This window comes from Ceratotherium simum, chromosome 3 (genome assembly GCF_057802395.1).
Source record: "Ceratotherium simum simum isolate JZ-2026a chromosome 3, ASM5780239v1, whole genome shotgun sequence".
Classification (NCBI taxonomy): domain Eukaryota; kingdom Metazoa; phylum Chordata; class Mammalia; order Perissodactyla; family Rhinocerotidae; genus Ceratotherium; species Ceratotherium simum.
In genome coordinates this window covers 83,044,654-83,063,302 of record NC_141902.1, presented here as the reverse complement: position 1 = coordinate 83,063,302, position 18,649 = coordinate 83,044,654, and the positions used below count along the sequence as shown (strand labels likewise).

Below are 18,649 nucleotides of genomic sequence, written 5' to 3'. Positions count from 1 at the left end.
CATGAGAACAAGGATTTGATTACAATGATATGCCAGTGCTGCACAACAGTGCCTGACACACAGTAGGCTTTTAATAAATGTTTCTCAGATAAATCAATGATTAAGTACTAGCAATTGTTATTTTTCAAGAAGTACTATTATTTTTAAATGGCAGTGGGCCGGCCCGGTGGCTTAGCAGTTAAGTGCGCGCGCTCTGCTACTGGTGGCCTGGGTTCAGATCCCAGGCGTGCACTGACACAACGCTTCTCCGGCCATGCTGAGGCCATGTCCCACATACAGGAACTAGAAGGATGTGCAACTATGACATACAACTATCTACTGGGGCTTTGGGGAAGAAAAAAAGGAGGATTGGCAATAGATGTTAGCTCAGAGCCGGCCTTCCTCAGCAAAAAAAACAGGAGGATTAACACGGATGTTAGCTCAAGGCTGACCTCCCTCATAAAAATAAATAAATAAATAAAAAAAAAATGGCAGTAAGTAATTAGCTGGCCAATAAAGCCACTCAGCCAAAATGGAATAAATCTGAGTGCAGGCAAGAACACAGGACATGCAATAAAGAGGGAAGCACATCCACTGTCTGCAAGAATCCACTTAAAGGAACATCTCCACATCTCCGGGGCAGCGGAGGAGGATAAGAAAAAAGAAGACTATTTGCAAAACTGATCTCTGCCTTAAGAAAAAAATTAATTCCACGTAATAGTAACTACAATGGGAAGGGTTTCAAGATATATCAGAAAATATTTTTCTATTGTTACTTTCACTTTAGCCATATTTTTTTGAAATAGTTATTCTGACACAGTGCTGTATCACTATGTTTACTAGGGGGTGACTTTACTCTCCCTCTTCAGTCTCTAAACAAAAGTCCCAGAAAACAACCGTCATCATAATGACCTCGAGCTTGGTGAAGAAATTCTGTCAACTTGTTCAGGTCATTTCAGCAATGAACTAAATAACTGTCTCACAGTGCAGGGTTATTTATTATTCATTTATTATACATAGGATAGTTTAGCATAGGTGAACAACAATGGAGAGAAAGTACAAACATTTTCTTCAATGAAACAAATAGCATCAGTTCACACTGACACCAGGAAGGCCAATGGGTGACCTGTATCGTGGCGGAAAGAGTTCCTGTCACAGGGGAGCCATTCCCTATGGAACTCAGAGATGAAATCAGGAACCAGGGTAACTGAGGATGAATCTGACAGCAGCTCTACTGTCTGACTCAAATCTAATTCATTACAGAAATTTCCATTTCCCAAAGAACTGAAATCTCCATGTCTGAACTGTCTGTCCGGCCTCTGGGGTTAGTGACACAGCCCAAGCATACCCCCACATTACTCTCACACCTCTGGGATCACACATCCACTCACCACCCCCGGCCCAGATGCACCACACTGGGGTGCATTTAACACTCGGGGGCGTTGTCAGGCGTAATGACAAGCCATCTGAAGAATGACATCAATGGTAGAGTGTAAATGAGACAGCCGCTTGCCCTCATCCCATGATGCGGAAGTTGAGTCAACATGGTCCTTTGAAGCTGCAGTCTCTGTCCTGTCATAAATCTCTGTCGGGGATGAGAGCTCTCCCCTCTACCTGCCAGGTGGCCCCTGACCTCTCACCTGCCACCAAGGCCTATTTGCAACAACTAACTCCCAGTCTAAGAATTTCATATCAAGGAAGGCCCATCCCTTTGGGGTCCAGAGATGGAACCCTAATCACTCCAAAAGCCAGCATAGTACCTTCTAGAGGCGAAGAAACACTGTGTGTGCTCTCTCCTCTGGGTCAGGTGCGGCTCCCCTTCTCCATCAGTTACCGCCATTCTCTCAGCTTCAGAGCCTGAGCACCAAGGCTGCGCCATACCCGGTCCCCACTCTCCCAGCGACAAGCTATTTATAACTGCAGGATGCCAGGCTTGCATAGAGCAGTGTGACACTTCTAGAAAGTCGCACTGCTATTTTAGCAATCTCCTAACGAAGAACACCAACAGACAGACTGTCTTCGTTGGGCAGGGGAAGTGAAAGTGCTCAGGAAGAGGAAGACTGTAATGTGGGTTTGTGTGTTTATTTCTTTACCTAGGATACCATTTAGAAATCTTAAAGGGGCTCTCCTCTTCAGCGCCACCCCCAGCCCCAGATGTCTTGATTAGTGGCTCTGCGTATGCTGGTCAGATCTGGGGATTAATGATGGCTAATTTGCCCGAGGTTGGTGCAGCCCAGGCAGGCAGCAGACTCCGCACGACCAGCTTTCGCTGCCATATGGGCGGAAGCAGCTGTTTCAATTACTTTCGGTGCCCAGATGTGTCAGACGAGCCACCAGTCCTCTGCGGGGTACATCAGTGCACGGCAGCTAATTGCTTCAATCGCGGTGGAAGCGCAGTGCTGGGTACTGTGAAAGGGGGTTTTGGGAACAGAGAGTGCCAGCTGTCGTCAGGGCTCACAAGGCCGGCAAGAGGAGAGGCTGTGACTAGACTTCAGCCTCCACTGGTTGGCCCATGTGACACCTGGGCTGCTGCATCTTTGTCAGGTGCACACCACACAAGCACAGACAGAGGCAAGTAACACGGCCCTGGTTTTGATGTGTCTCACTCCCCGTAGACCAGATATGCCGGGAGCAAACGGGTGTGGGGCTGTGCTCTGTGGATCCCAAAGACATCAAAATTGCGTGATTTCAATTAACATGCAATTCAGGTTGATCATTTGAATCTGAAGCTTCAAGGCACATTTTTAAAGGTTAGCATCCCCCTCCTGGCCCCCAGACAGTGATCAATGGATCGATGTGTGTGTTATGTTTTCTGGTGTATCAGATTGAGGCGAGAGGGGAAGGGAAATGAAAGGTCAGCCACCACCCGTTCCCCCTGCACTCTCCTTGGTTCTTCGGAAAAGAAACCAGAAGCAAATGTCAGGCAAAGATGTGTCTTCCCATTGTTTGGAGCAAGAGTGATGAGGAGAAAACCTGGGGTAAATAGGAAGCTGTTATCGTCATAATAATACATCTATTTAGGAAAAGAATAAACATTTGTTTTGTACTAATTCTATGGTAATCAGGATGATTGTACTGTACTTAGCTACTGGTTGTTGCCATGGTTATTCCAAGCAGTTTGTGGTTACTAATGGCCTAGAATAATCAACCGTGCTCAGTTTGACACCCTTCATCAGAAACTGAGTATTAACTGCACTGTTACATCCCAACCATTTTGGAGCCCCAAATAAGTTTGCTTTCTCTCGGCTTTGTATTAGGTGGCATCTAATCTTTATTATGAATGGTTTGCTCTCTCCTTCACATTGCATCTCATCAAAAACACCCTTTTACTACAGGTCTACAGTGTAATTAACAGAGCTCAGCATTTTTAAAATTGATCTATTGATGAATATATATTAATGCAACTTAGCAAAAAATGTATTGAAGGAATAGATGTGTAGTCTTTGTTCAGGAACAGTTCTTGAGTAGCCAGGCCCAGAGCCTGTGAACTGCACAGTAAACCAGAGTTTCAACCAACGTTTAATCACTGGCCTCCCTGCCTAAGTTACAGCTCTGAGTTGAGTCTTCCTTGATTCTACAACACGATTACTGATTCCCCTTCTCAAGCTGCACTCAAAGCCAGTCACAATATACTGCTTTTTTTATTATTATTGGTAACGGTGGTGGTGGGGTGCGTTCCTGTGCGTTTAAGTTGATAATCATCAAGAACTATGTTTCTTAAGAAAAATAACAACAGAACTCAGAGACTGAGTAGAAATGAGCATTGACTAAAATATTTGTGATCATGAGTACCAGCCAAATTGCACCAGCTCTTCCTCAAATCAGGACAATGGCGTGTGTTTCACCTTTGTTGTTGCATAACAAAGGACCTCAAAATTTAGTGGTGTAAAACCCAATGACTTCCTATTTCTTATGCTGCAGTGGTTGGCTTGGATGGTTCTGCTCCCCACACCATTCACGGGGACCCCACAGGAGGCGGCATTCAGCTGACATGGGGCTGGGCTGTAAGGTCTCGAAGCAGGCCTCCCGCATCCTGGGCCTTGGTGCTCGCTGTCAGCAGGACCAGGCTCTCCTGCCCACGGCCCCTCCCTCTAGATGGTACCTGTCCCCAGGCCTCTCTGTATGGCCTCCCCAGCAGGGGACCCCAGCTGTCCCTGTTGACAACTGAATTCCAAGAGAGCAAGGTCAGAATCTCCTCAACTTTTTAAGGGCTAGGCCTGGAGCAGCCCCAGGCCATGTGGTCACGGCAAATCCAAGGGCCAGTTCAGGTTCAGGTGGGGGGGGGGACACTCCAGCTCTTCATAGGAGGATGGCATGCATGTACAGCGAGGGGGCCAGTGGAGGATTGTGGTGCCTGCTTTGAAGCCCCGCAGTGTGTGTTCAGGGTGAGGACGTGCAGGTGGGGAATGAAGAGATTCTATTTGAAATAAGTAAACAAGTTGGATTGTCCTTATATTAATTTCATGCAATTTTTTTAAAAAAAGAAAGCAAAACGAACCAAAAAACCTTTTAATTCACAGTATTATCCTGTTTCGTTAGAACACATAGAGCATTGAAAAACTGAAAAACAGGGGTTTTCTTCTTTTTAAATCTCTCTTCTGAAAACTGCCAAGTGGTATTGATTAGAATATTTCCCATGTCTTTTGTCTGCCTTTGAATAGTGTGAATTGAAAAGCATAATTTGCTCTTAAGAGAGGCCCCAAATTGTCATTCATAGGTGACTAGAGGAGGAAATTCTTGGAATATTTCTGTTCATGTCTGTGCTCAGCTGTAGCAGAGCCGAACGTGTGTATCGATGCTCTGGTGGCTGTTTTTTCCTTGAGGCATGCCAGCATTCTCCTGGGAAAATGCTACCTCCACCTGACTGGGGAGTACGCTATGGATTAGGAATGACCCCGTTATCAGAGCCACATGCATCGGAGGGTGGGGCGCAATCATTTAGGTGAGTATTCCTCTGAGAAACTGTGCCCTTCGTCACAGCAGAATAAGCTGGCAATGTCACCACACTCTGGACTAATGCAACTCGAAACTTTTAAACAGACGGAATCAAAAAGAAACCATTGAGCGTAATAGCGGTGCTTAGCCAAGGCTGCATATTAGCGTTACCTGGGAAGCATGAAAAAAACAAGAGGCCAGCAGCTGGGGTTCCATCCCAGGCCAAGTAACTTAGAATCTCTGGTGGATGGGCACCCAGTGTTGATAATGTTTAAAAGCTCCTCAGGTGAAATTAGAGAAAAGAATAATCAACTATCCATCATTTTCACCTTTAATAAAATAATAAAATTTTGTACTAGATAAATCCATGTTGAAATCGTAGTGCTCTCTTTTACTATTGATAATAATAGATGACATTATTGATTGCTGACTCTGTGCAGGCACTATACTGAGTTCTTTACGTATATTGCCACTACTTAATCAATACCTCTATGAGTTAAATACTAGGGTTGTTCCCATTTTCCAGATGAAGAAACTGTAGCCATGGAAAGTTAGGTAAGATGCCTACTGTCACTTACCAAATAACCAGGGCCAGATGTGAACACAGAGTGTTTATTTCACAGTGCGCAGTTATTTTTAAACTTTTTATTTTGAGAACATTTGAATATTGGCACACAGTTATGCAGAAATAATAGAGATCCCATGTCCCCTTCACCCACTTTTCCCACTGGTAAAATCTTACATATTTTGGTAAAATATCATAACCAAGAAATTGATACATCAAATTGACATCAATAAAACCAACTGACCATATTCAGATTTCACCAGCTTTAAGTACACTCACTTCTGTGTGTGTGTGTGTTGGTTTGAGGCAATCTTAGCTCATGTGCACGTACCTGAGACCACAAGAAAGATACAGAATGGTTCCATCACAGGGATCCCTTATGCTGCCTTTTATAACGAGTCACCTCCCTCTCTCTCCCTGCTCCCTAAACCCTGACAACCACAACCACTAATCTCTTCTCTGTATCTCTAATTTTTTCATTTCAAAAATGTTATACAAATGACATTATGCAGTGTGTAACCTTTGGGGACTGGCTGTTTCCACTAGGTATAATTCCCTTGTGATTCATCCCAGTTGTTGCACGTATCAATGTCCATGTTTATCACTCAGTATATTCCGTGGTCCCAATATGCCAATTTGTTTAGCCATTCACTGCTGAAGAACATTTGAATTGTTTCCCGGTTTTGGCTGCTGTGAGTCAAGCTGCTGTGAACATTCATGCACAGGCTTTTGTGTGGCAGAAGTTTTCGCTTCTCTGGGATCAATACCCAAAGTGCAATTGCTGAAGCCTATGGTGAGCACGTGTTTCCTTTTTTAAGACGCTGACAAACTCTTTTCCAGAATGACTATACCATTTTACATTGCCACCAGCAATGTATGAGTGATGCAGTTTGGCCACATTTTCACCAGCATTTGGTGTTATCATTCTTTTTTTATTTTAGTCATTCTGATAGGTATGTAGCATCATCTTATTGCAGTTTGCATTTGCATTTCCCTAATGGCTGATGATGTTACATATCTTTTGCAAGGCTTATTTGCCATATGCATATACTCTTCAATAAATTGTCTGTTCATGTCTTTTTTGCATTTTCTAATTGGATTGTTTTTGGTTTTTTAATAGTTGAGTTTTGAGAGTTCTTAATATAGTCTCAATATAAGTCTTTTGTTGGATATGTGATTTGGAAATATTTTCTCCCAGTCTATAGCTTATCTTTCATCCTTTCTACAGAGTCTTTAACAGAGCAGAAAGTTTTAATTTTGATGAGTCCAAGTTATCAACATCTCTCTTTGTCATCAATGCTACTCACAAACTTTAGGGTGTGACTTTGCTCAGACTACTCAAATTCTCTAGGCCTCAGATTTTTTTTGAATTTTGGATAAGAAGATCTAGGTTACAGGGTGAGAGTGAGATTAAATGAAATAAATAATTACACATAAAGTGTATGGTATGATGCTCGGCACCTTACGTGCTGCTACTAAATGGTAGCTGTTGTTATAAAGGATTCTTCTGGGACAGAACATGCCAGAGAATATCTTCCCTCACTCTATTCACTTCATATTCTCATTTATCAGATTTGTAGTAGGCTTTTCAATTCATGAAACCATTTCATTAATTTATTTGAGCCTCAGAACAACTCTTAAGTAAAATATTTTTTTTTTATTATGTAGGGGAGGTTACGAGACGCAGAGCGCTAAGGGATTTGTCCATGTTCACTCAAATCGTTGGTCATGGATGCATGGTCCACACCCACTTCCTCTGACTCAAAGCTGACGTTGTTATCACTGCACACATTTCCTCTTTTGAGTTTAGAACTCAATAACTGACTGCATTTTAACAGAGTCATTTTCTCAATAAAGAATAGTCTCAATTCCAAAGGCTAACGGGATATGATCTTTCTCTCTAACTCTTTTCCTCTATTTTAAATGAACACCAGGAAACTAACAAATCCTGTGTTTAACATCTGACAACTTCCAACTCGAGGAGAAATTGCCTGATTTCTTTATATACTCCATCTATTTTTTAATCCTAAGGAAAGACTCTATGTACCTGACTTATTTGTGCAGTTTTATTTGAGTGCTTTCCCCCAGATCAATTTACTATGGGGCTTGAAGAGCACTGTCCTGCATATCTACAATGAGAACCACATCATTAGAATGAGGGATACGCAGTTCCCACAAAGAAAGGCATAATGTACCTGAAGAAGATGAGAATATAAAGAAATTAATTAATTAGTTAAATTAAGTTAAAACATTTCTACTACAGTCCACCCCTTGGCTTTCCAGTAGACATTTATCCTTCTTCTCATATATGTGATATTTTTTACAATGTCCTGTATTGCTCTAACATGACTCCAACATGACATGCAGGGGTGTTTCCCCTTCTTTTCAAGGATTGGATAATTTTTCTTAATATCATGTACTACCACAAATGCATTTATCTCCAGCCATTCCTAACAGGAACGATCTAAATGCAAAATAGCTAGTTTATCCAGAGGCAATTTCATAGGCCCACTCTTTCCTCTCAGAGGTATTTCTATTCCTTGTACAGTTTAGTCTCAATCTACATAAAGCTCCTTATGCAGCTGAAATGTATGATCTAAATTTTAAATTAACTAAGCTCAGAACATTTGATATACAATGGTGAAGAGAAAGCAGAAACAACTTCAGTAAAAGTCTCATTTAGAAAAAGAAAGAAGTAGAAACAGCAAATTTTGTACTCTGTTATGCTGTATGTCTTTTCTTTCCAATCAGGAACATCAAGAGGAATGATTTGTTCAGAAAAGCCTTTAGGGGCCCCCCTGGTGGCGTAGCGATTAGGTGCACGTGCTCTGCTTAGGTGGCCTGGGGTTCGCCGGTTCGGATCCCAGGCACGCACCGATGCACCACTTGTCAAGCCGTGCTGTGGTGGTGTCCCATATAAAGTAGAGGAGGATGGGCACAGATGTTAGCCCAGGGCCAATCTTCCTCAGCAAAAAGAGGAGGATTGGCATTGGATGTTAGCTCAGGGCTAATCATCCTCACAAAAAAAAAAAACAAACAAAAAACCTTTGAGTATCCATTAGTTGATTCACTTTCTTGATAGTGACTTTAATTCTCTCTTCCGTCAATGTGGCTTCCCCATGCTTTGCCCAGTGCGATATTTTCCTCATTCAGTATCTTTCATAGGCAGACACCAAAAAGAGAACAGGAAGAATCCTCCTGTAAGGAGTATGCTCTCTTAGTATTGCATTTACAGTTGGTGTAAGTACATGTGTCTAGGATAGACTTAAGGAATGATTTAAAGTGGTATCCTCAGACCACCAACATCTGAATCCATGATGGCTAAAAATTATAAAAATGTAGGTTATTGGGCCTTAACCCAGACCTACTAAATGTGAGTGTGAGGCTTAACAATTGACCTTTAGCATGATCCCTGGTTAATTCAGTAAAATTTGAGTGCTACTACAATCAAGGTTAATCAATCAAAGTTCTTCTGATTAAACCTTAGTCATTTGTGTATCAATTTGACAATGATGATCTTTCTAAGCTTGCCAATATTCAACAATATATATGGACTAGCCATGCCCTTTGAATCTGGATTTTGCATTTTAGTTTCAGTTTCTTAGTCCTAGGCTTAGAGACTCTGCTTTGGGGTACAACTGAGAAAAAATATTCCAAGCTACTCAAAAGAGAGCTGATCCAGGCTAATGAGAGTCTGAAAGAGTCTCTGGAAGGTAGGAAGTTAGCGGGAATAGGCACTTGTATGAGACATGGTGAATCTGATTTTCTGTAATTCTTCTGGTTCTTCTGGAATATCCCTATTCAAAATTAAAGATTCCAGGATTCCAAATTTGTGCTCTAACATTAGGGTAAGGCAAAAATTTGCTGAACTTCTAAAAAGACCATAAACTACACACAGAAAGTGCTTTACTTCATACAAATATTATGTTTTGATAACAAATAAAAGTCTAAAACCTGCAAGAAAAGCAAGCAAATAAAAGAGAGTGATCTTCCTTGTCAAGTTAGGGAACAGTCTAACAAGCTTACCTGAGGATAATCTGGACATTTACTACCGCTTAAGATATTTTGCAATCTTTTAAAGATTAATGTTCATTTGTAGAAAACTGATAAACTGTAACTGACTTTTTCCAATTGCAATGCAAATTATTACTCAGTAGTAATGCAAGTGGTTTCTATCCTATAATGATGAAAATGTTTTCTATTCTGTACAAAGATGACCCTAAAGTTTATAGTTTAATTGCTCTGTAGGATTGTTTATCTACCTCAGCAATATTACGTCCAGCATTTGTTTTCCTTTCACTAACAATATATGTATCATTTTCTTATTTCTTTCTTTGAAGGCAAAAAACTTTGATACATGATCACAATGTATGTGAATGAAAATTATGTTTTTAAATCTTGAAAATTATACTTTTTGACTACTCACACCGGGCTTGTTCTTTTCTGTTTGCTTTCAAATAAGCCAGTTTCAGTGGAGTGATCCTACAGCACCTTGTTAAAGGTCAGGAATAGCTGGTACACTCAATATCTCCACATTTTTATACCAAGTTGCCTAAAGCTACAGACTTTGTGGACATATGGGCTGAATCCCAAGGGACCACAGGCGATAGTTGAACCCACTGCTTAGCTACAGCGTAATGAAGACAACTAACTCCCCAGCGTGGAACAGAAAGATTCTTACTGCGTCCCACCCCATCTGAACTGAGCTCACTCCGCATATTAGGGTCTGTCGATAAAATATCCCACTTTGGTCTTACACAGGATTCTGATGTTTATCAGTGAGAGAAACCCAACTATAGCCGTATTAAGGAGATTGGCTCATGCAAATCAAATGTCGAATATACCAACAGTGGGACACAGCTTCATTTTAGGAACAACCAGGAAGAGACACAAGCAGTACTACTGTCCTTGCTTCTCCTTTCTCTCTCTCTCTCTGTCTCACACACACACCCCTCTGCTCCTCTGGCACGTTACCATTCTTCTCACTCTCCGTAGACAAGCTTTCTCCATAAGGTAGCTGCCAGCAGTTCTCACTTTTTATGTCTTATGATTCCTCCCATTGGAAAAGGATGACCTCTCCCTCCAAGTTCCAGTTAAAAAAAAAAAAAAAACAATCCCAGGGAAAGACTATATTTGGCCTGGGTAAGGCTCCCACCCCTGTCTAAATCTAATGTCTCACAGGTCATGGTGTCGCACATGCAAATGCCAGCTCCTAAGTGACCCTCTGGCTGGAATGTGGGGACAAGTCATTCTCTCCAAAGCCAGAGGCAGGGAAGAGAAAACAAGAGGTGTCCACTGCAGGAGGTGTCAGTGAGAACGAGGACAATACAGGGGATGGTATATGAGGGGAAGCTTAAGGGAATTGAAGGTATTTAGGCATGGGGGTCGAGCTGCATGAAGGGAACATCAACTCTGCAGTGAGTAGTTTGGCGTTCCAGTCTCAGCTTTAGCACAGCTAGGGGACCTGAGGCCATTGCTTCTCTGAACTTCAATTTCTTCCCCTGAAAGTGTCAATAGTGATGTCTCCCAGGCAGCACTCCTGACAGAATTCAGGAGACAATTCGGGGAACACATCAAGCTTGTGTCTTGAACAGCTCACATTCACTAAATAGAAGCAGTTATTTCATCTAGAAAAGAAAAAGCTTAGGGAGGGAGACATGAGAACTGCCTTCATATTTTTAAAAGCCTGTCATATGCAAGTAGGTTTCAACTTTTTCTGTGTACTCTAGAGCATAGAGCTTCTGTCAAGAAGTTACAAGGCAGTGAGTTTTACTTCAAAAAAAGAAGAAAAAAAACCAGATTGAAAGCATAAATGGACTGGGGAGAACTGAGTAAATTTCTCCAAAGATTTTTCAAGCAAATCTTGGCTTTCTCCTTCCCAGGGATAATGTAAAGAATTCGTGAGTCGTTTGGAGGTTAGCTTAGAGGGCATTGTCAGTGCCTCCTGCCTCTGCCTGTCTGTGCTTCTGTCATCAGGGAGTGAAGGGCATTCAGCCCAAAGCCAGAGGTGACGCCTCCAAATCCAGGTGACATGGCACACCCACGTGTGTCCGCAGCCACATGCAGCTGGCTAAGAGAAGTCTGGTCACTGCAACTCCACTGTATAGTGCTATTTTTAAGTAGCAAGAATACCGAGTTATAATTTATATCTCTGTTGTGTCCAGAGAGTTAGAGTCTGCCTTACAGTCTGAAATAGAACAAAGGTGCACTGTTTAGAAACAAATTTGCCACATCCTTCCCCATTCGAGATTATTCCTCGTTCCAAGGCATTATATTTTTCATTTAAATTCTCATTTCCCAGGTTATTAATAAGATTAGGCATCTTTTATAATGTGCATTAATGAGAAGTATTTCCTGGAGAACTAGTTAGGCCCCCTTCTACTCCAGAGGTCTGGGGGCTGAGGAGTAGAAGTGTCAAGGAAATCAGGAGTAGAGCGTGGTGACAGGAACAGGGGTTGGCGGCCTAGAAAGTGATGAAGAAGGTCGCTGGCACAATTTCTAACTCTCCGGTGGAACCTAATCACATGCCCTTTCCCAACTCTTTCTTCCTCCAGCACCAGATCCATTGTTTCTGCTCTCCCCAGGATATTTATTTGACCTCCAACCTTCTTCCTCAGTGATCCTTTCTGGGGAAATTCCAGCAGGAAGCACAGGGGACCTCAGCCTCCGGTCTTGGCTCTCTCTCAGTTGGGAGTGTAGAATATGATGGTGACCACACCACACTTATAATAATATATCAATATCAATACCAGTATTCCAGCATGACACTTTCGTTCTCCATAGTACTAGCATGGTTATTTTGCCCTCATTTGCTATCACTACTGGCTACCTAGTTCCCATGTTATTGGTTGTGGTCAGAGGGAACAATTGTGTATGCGCATGTTTTTCTTTTTTTTTTTAAAGAACAACCAGAAGGTACAGTATTTCTAACTTTTTTCCAGTTCTAAATGAGTTTATTCTTTTTGAAATAGTCATACAATTATTCTAGCTCCAGCCTCTAGCTTATCGGCCAGGGTCCAGGTGTCTAGGGAGCTAGATATCCATGCATTTGTTCTATGTGTTGGGCGTTCAAAGCAATTAATGGAGCACCTTTCCAAGATCACGTCAGTCTCAAGCATTCTGAACACACTGTCTTCCAGCCTGCAATCCATGTAGAACTGCTCTTTAGTGATCTTACTGTTAAGATAATAAAAAGCCCAACTAAACAGATCACTGTAAGATGACTCAGTGGTAGAAGCTCTAAAAACACCAATACAATATGACAATCCTTTTCAGCGTTACATTTACACAAGTTGCTTAAACACATTTTGCTGGAACAGCAAGTTTATGTAACATTTTGCAAAGAGACATAGGAGTGGGCAATAAAGGGAAGAGAGCAGGAGTGGCAGATTTCCATGTGACATTTGTATGTGATAAATCATGTAAAACAGATTAACACCATGCTTAGTATTTTAAGATGTATTGTAATTTAATGGAGGAATGTTATCCTTTTCAACCAATGGGGCAGGAGCAAAGGACATCCATATGCAAAAAATTGAACATCAACCTAAACCACACACTCTATACAAAAATTGACTTAAAATGGATCACAGACTTAATTGTAAAATATAAAACTTTTAGGAAAAAAAAGAGAAAAATTTTTTGATATAGGGCTAGGTGAAAAGTTCTTCAACTTGACACCAAAAATATGACCTATAAAACAAAAAAATTGATAGATTGGACTTCATCAATACTAAAACTTCTGCTCTGTGGAAGACCCTGTTAAGAAGATGAAAAGATAAGCTACTGACTGGAAGGAAATATTTGCAAACCACATATCCAACAAAGGACTTGTACTGAGAGTATATGAAGAACTCTCAAAACTCAACAGTAAAAAACAAATAATCCAATTAGAAACTAAGCCAAGGATATGGACAAACATTTCACTGAAGAGGATATAAAGATAGCAAATAAGCACATGATAAGATGTTTAACATCATTAGCCATTAGGGGAATGCAAATTAAAACCACAGTGAGATATCACTATACACCTACCAGAATGGATAAAATTAAAAAAAAATAAGATCACATTGCTGGGAAATATAAAATGGTAGAGCCACTCTGGAAAATAGTTTGGCAGTTTCTTGCAAAACTAAACATGTACTTACCATACAACTTAGCAATTGAACCGGAAAAATAAAAGCTTATATTACTCAAACAGCTGTACGTGAATGTCTGTAGCAGCTTTATTCATAAATGCCAAAAACTAGAGACAACTCAAATGTCTTTTGATGAGTGAAAGGTTAAACTAACTGTAGTATATCCATACAGTGGAATACTACTCAGCAATAAAAAAGGAACAAATTATTTATATGTGTAACATTTGGATGAATCACAAGGGAACTATGCTGAGTGAAAACAGTCAATCTCCAAAAGTACATGCTGGATAATTCCATTTATAGAACATTCTTGAAATGACAAAATTAGAGAGATGGAGAACAGATTAGTGGTTGCCAGTGTTGGAGGTAGGTGGGACAGAGATGGTGTGGCTATAAAGGGTAGAAGGAGGGATCCATATGATGGAACTGTTCTGTATCATGACTGAGGTGGTGGTCACACTAATCTACATAAGTAATAAAATTGCATTGAACTAAATACACACACAGACACACACACACACATAAATGAGTGTTAGTAAAACTGGGGAAATCTGTTGGTAGACCATATCAATATCAATAACCTTGTTGTGATATTGTACTGTAGTTATGCAAGATGTTACCCATGGGGGAGACTGGATGAAGGGTACATGAGATCTCTCTGTATTATTTCCTATAACTGCATGTACATCTGCAATTTTTTCAGAATAAAATGTTTAAAAATGCATCAAGATATGAGTACTGGCTGTGTGTGAGCCAGCATGTGATTCATAAATACATTGAAAATACCTGGGTCTGCCATTTCCCTATTTTCCTCCCGTATTCCAAAGCCACTGGGTTGTGCTTTGAGAATCACGCTTAGGCATTAAGAATAAAGTAAAGAATTAGCCATTATTTGTTCAGGATTATGTTGGGTCTTAGTGTGTTCTGTTCCCCTCACCTGAGAACACTCTTCCCTCAGGTCTTTCCCTTCCAGTGTAATGTAGCTCCATGAGTCTCTCTCCTGCAGGAACCTCTCTGAGTGGAGTGGGAGGGAATTGAGGTCCTCCTGGTGTTAAGCTCAGTTCAGTCCAACGTAACCCTGGACAAATGATGGCAGATTCTTTATTTTATTCTTAATGTGTAACCATGATTCTCCAAGCACAGCCCCAGTGGCTTTGTTAGGAGAGGATTCTAGCCTCAGCCACATTCTGTGCCTAGAAGCACTAGATCCCAAAACAGTTCAGTTTTGTTATTTGAGCTTCGGTCACCTATTTTGACTTCCTACTGGGAGGAACGGGGCCCTGTGGCATTTCAGATAGGATATCACTATCATCAGAAATGCTCTATCAATGTTGATCTTTAAAAGGACAAGGTGTCTGAATATTTATTCTTTTCTTCCAGAAGCTTCCTTATCCCCTTTGCACACTTGCCTCTATTTTCAAGAGTAATAGGATGTGCAACACTGTTAAGACAAAGACATGTTCTGTTGTTCTAAATGAGACCATGAGAACAGTGGGATGGTTTATTCTAGACCCAGAGGTCCTCACAAAACCAAGAGAGCTATGTTCTCAAACTATAATAATAATTATAATAATTCGGGAGTGCCCAGATAACGCCAGGTTCTTAGCTGAAAAACAAGCCAAAGCTCCAATGCCAATTCGGATCTCCAACAGCTCTTCTAGATCTCAACACAGAGAGAGTTTATTTTGTTACTCTCCAAATTGACAAATGAAAAGCTGCCATTTACCTGACTGCAATTACTCTCTATTATCACAGCCTCGGGCCCTCTGAACTACTTGCCCAAGCCCAATCTGATGTTAGGACTTTTCTGGGCAAGCTTCCTGCCTTGCTTCTGACCTCCTTCCAATTTTCCAACGGTAGGTCCCTCCAGAAAGGCTCTGGGTATGTTCACAACTTGGAATCTGGGCCAATTTGACCCCATTCCAAGAAAAGTACTTGTTCTTCCCTCTTGTAGTCCCTTGTCTTTGTCCCAGGAGTAATTTCTTCCACTGATGATTGTCAGCGAGAACATCTATTCGTTTCAGAGCAAAGAGTACTTTATCCTAAAGTCTATGTTAGATAGCAAAGCCATGGTGCTATGTTTGCTGACTTTAAGAATCAATGTAATTTCAACAGGTAGATGGGGGAAATGGGAGCAAAGTTGCAGACAAGGGGAGCTCCCTGGCCCACGTGCATCCAGTGTGTGCACAGGACTAAAAAGAGAGGAAACTTCCAAAAGGTGGTTTGGGGCCGGAGGTGGAAGGTCTTGAATGCCATGCTGAAGAACTGGGGCCTTATTTTGTAAGCTTTTCTAGGAAAAACGCAAAAGAAATGTGCCAAGTTGTGAAGAGCTCCCTGCTTTAATCATTGCTCCAATGCCGTTCCCAGAGCCCAGCTGTTAGAACCGATACTCACCTTCTAATTAGTGGAGATAAATGGGCTTCAGCAATGTCTGCATGTCTTGATTTAGATATACTTGAGTCTGACTGTTGGAAAAGTGAAAGTGGCCTTGAGGAGAAACTTACACCAAGGACAGAATGATAAATAGGGGAAACACACGCTCCAAGCTTAGGAATATGATTTAACAAAAAAATCTGTCAAGCTTCCTGAAAACCGAGTGGTAAAGGGAGATTGTCAGTAAAAAGGATTCAAATGACAGTAGAACCTTTTCTAGTGCTGGTGCCTGGGGATGGGGAGAAACTGCCTTTGCTGGCAAATGAGAGCTTTGTCCATATGGGGCCACAACTTCCAGGGTTTCCAGACAGCGCATATAATGTTATTCTCTTTATTAAAGGTTGTTAATCAAATGTTTGATTGAATATCATTTTATTTTAAACTTCTTTAGAAAATCTCTTAGATAAATAAACCTATAGAGTAGGGGAGGGGAACCCACCCTGTCGGGTCAGGTATGGCAAATGCGGGTTTGGCGATCTAGGCACCTTGCTGCCATCTCAGGAGGCATAGCGTTGCAGTGATGCTAAACAAGATAACAGAGGTGAGCGAACTTCATCAATGGAACCCTCTGTAGAATAATGGAAGATGATAATTAAATCATACATTTGTTTATTCATTCAAAGAAAATATATTCAGTGCCTCTCATGTGCTATGCACTGGGGCTACAGTGACAAAAGGACAGACACCGACCCCGCACACACGGAGCTTATAGCATAGGAAGAGAAGGACCAGAGGCATACTTCGAAGAGCAGTGACTGTCAAATGGGTAAGGGCCACTACAGTGACAGATCCTCTCAAAGGGTCACACGGTGGTACCTATGCCCAGGAGGGTTTTGCAGGGGAAGTAGCATCTGAAATTTGAAATTGAGGTTAGTCTGTTGGGAAGGGTGCTCAACAGAGAGAAGGGGATCCAGAGGCATGGAAGGGAGTAAGTGCCCAGTGCATTTCAACAAGGAAAGCAAGGGTGGGGGTAGGGAGTGAAGAATATGGAGGGCAAACAAGGCCAGATCAGATGGGCGTTCCGGAGCCGTGGTAGGGAATATGGACCTGACGAGAATAGGAACAGGAATAAGGTTTAAGGTGCTGCTTTCTCTTTGCTCGACATATGCTGCTGGGCAGGAAATCTTGCATATCACACAAATCTCCATTATTTGCTCTATAGTAAATAAATTATCAAGGGCATTTTCGTGTCTCCCATGGGCTTATATTGCTTAAACTTTTTAGTTCTTAGTATTCAGAAGTGAATTTCCCATTATCTGTAGGAGGTCCCCAAAAGTATTGAACTGTGGTTTCTTGAAATTAACCCTTCTTTGAAGAGGTAAAGTCTGCACCCAAGGGATTTCTAGTGTTTGGCCTCCCATTTCCTTTTCTTATATAGCATATTTGATTCACTTAAAGTTTCTAAAATGCTGTTTCATTAAATCATATATTCATTGATGAAAGCTGACTGTGATGCCAAAGTTATATCTGATTAGATATTGTACAATAAAAGAAAATGTGTGTTTACACTAAAATTCCATGAAATATATTTATTTTCTAGATTCTTAGTAAAGTTACAGATTACCAGTATTTTTATATCAATTATGTGTTTCCCCTTTGGAACTCAATATGAGGCCCTCACACTGTGGAATCTTGGAACTTGGCTGCTCTGTGATCCCGGACACAATGAAGTATAGAGTTTAAAGCATGAGCATTGACACAGGTTTGAGTGTTGCCTTCACTGAGTGATGCTGGGCAAAATGCTTACCCTCTCTGTTATTCAGTGTCCTCACGAAGAAAATAGTAGCACCTCATGGGCTCTTGTGAGAATTGCATGAGACAATCACGTAAAGTTTTCCAAACAGAGCCTGGAAGGGAGTACGCTCACAAAGTAGGTTGATTATTAATTTTTTTATTAATTATTATTTCTTCGCCATGCTTATGTAGCATTACTGGAGGATAGCATATTTCTAATGACTAAGTTTTCTGGTGATTAAAGCTTGACACATTGAGCAGCCAAACATACCCATTTTTGAATATTTTGGGATGGAACTCTTCCTAACTGTGAAATCCATTATTAGCACATATCAAAATAATTGCAGTCACCTCTAGGAATCATTATACTGAATATCAAATTTAGCCCTAAGCTGCAATAGGACTGTCCTCAGGAAGACAGTTTACCCCTACACTAAATGGCCCTAAAAATTCCTATTATCTAATTGTTACTTTTTTAAAATGTTGTTGCTGTTTTTCTAATCCTCTCTTACTGCCAGGCTATCAGTTGGCAATCCACAGCGTTGTTGGTTTACCTGCCTCTAGTAACCCCTCAAAACTTCTATTTTTATTGTTCATATGTTGTGAATTAGAAAACCAAGGAGATAGGCCTTATAAAAAGAGTAATGAGGATTTCAAGGAAAACCTTTGCAATGAGTCAAGTCTATGCATTTTGTGCTCCAATTGTTATGGTTTCTACTTTATACCCCAAATTCCTAGCAGTACAAATCCTCTTTTAAAGGCATTTTATATAGTAAGAGGAATGTAGTCCCTCCTTCGCTCTGACAAAAGTCTAAAACTTTACACACTCAGAAAAATAAATTATGTATATATATAAAAAAAATTT

General features: G+C 41.0%; 1 long non-coding RNA gene across 1 annotated transcript in view; it reads left to right on the top strand.

The window, feature by feature from the left end:
• Positions 1-18,649, top strand: part of LOC147917670 (uncharacterized) — a 72,637-nt gene that overhangs the window by 3,540 nt on the left and 50,448 nt on the right. The window lies entirely within an intron of this gene.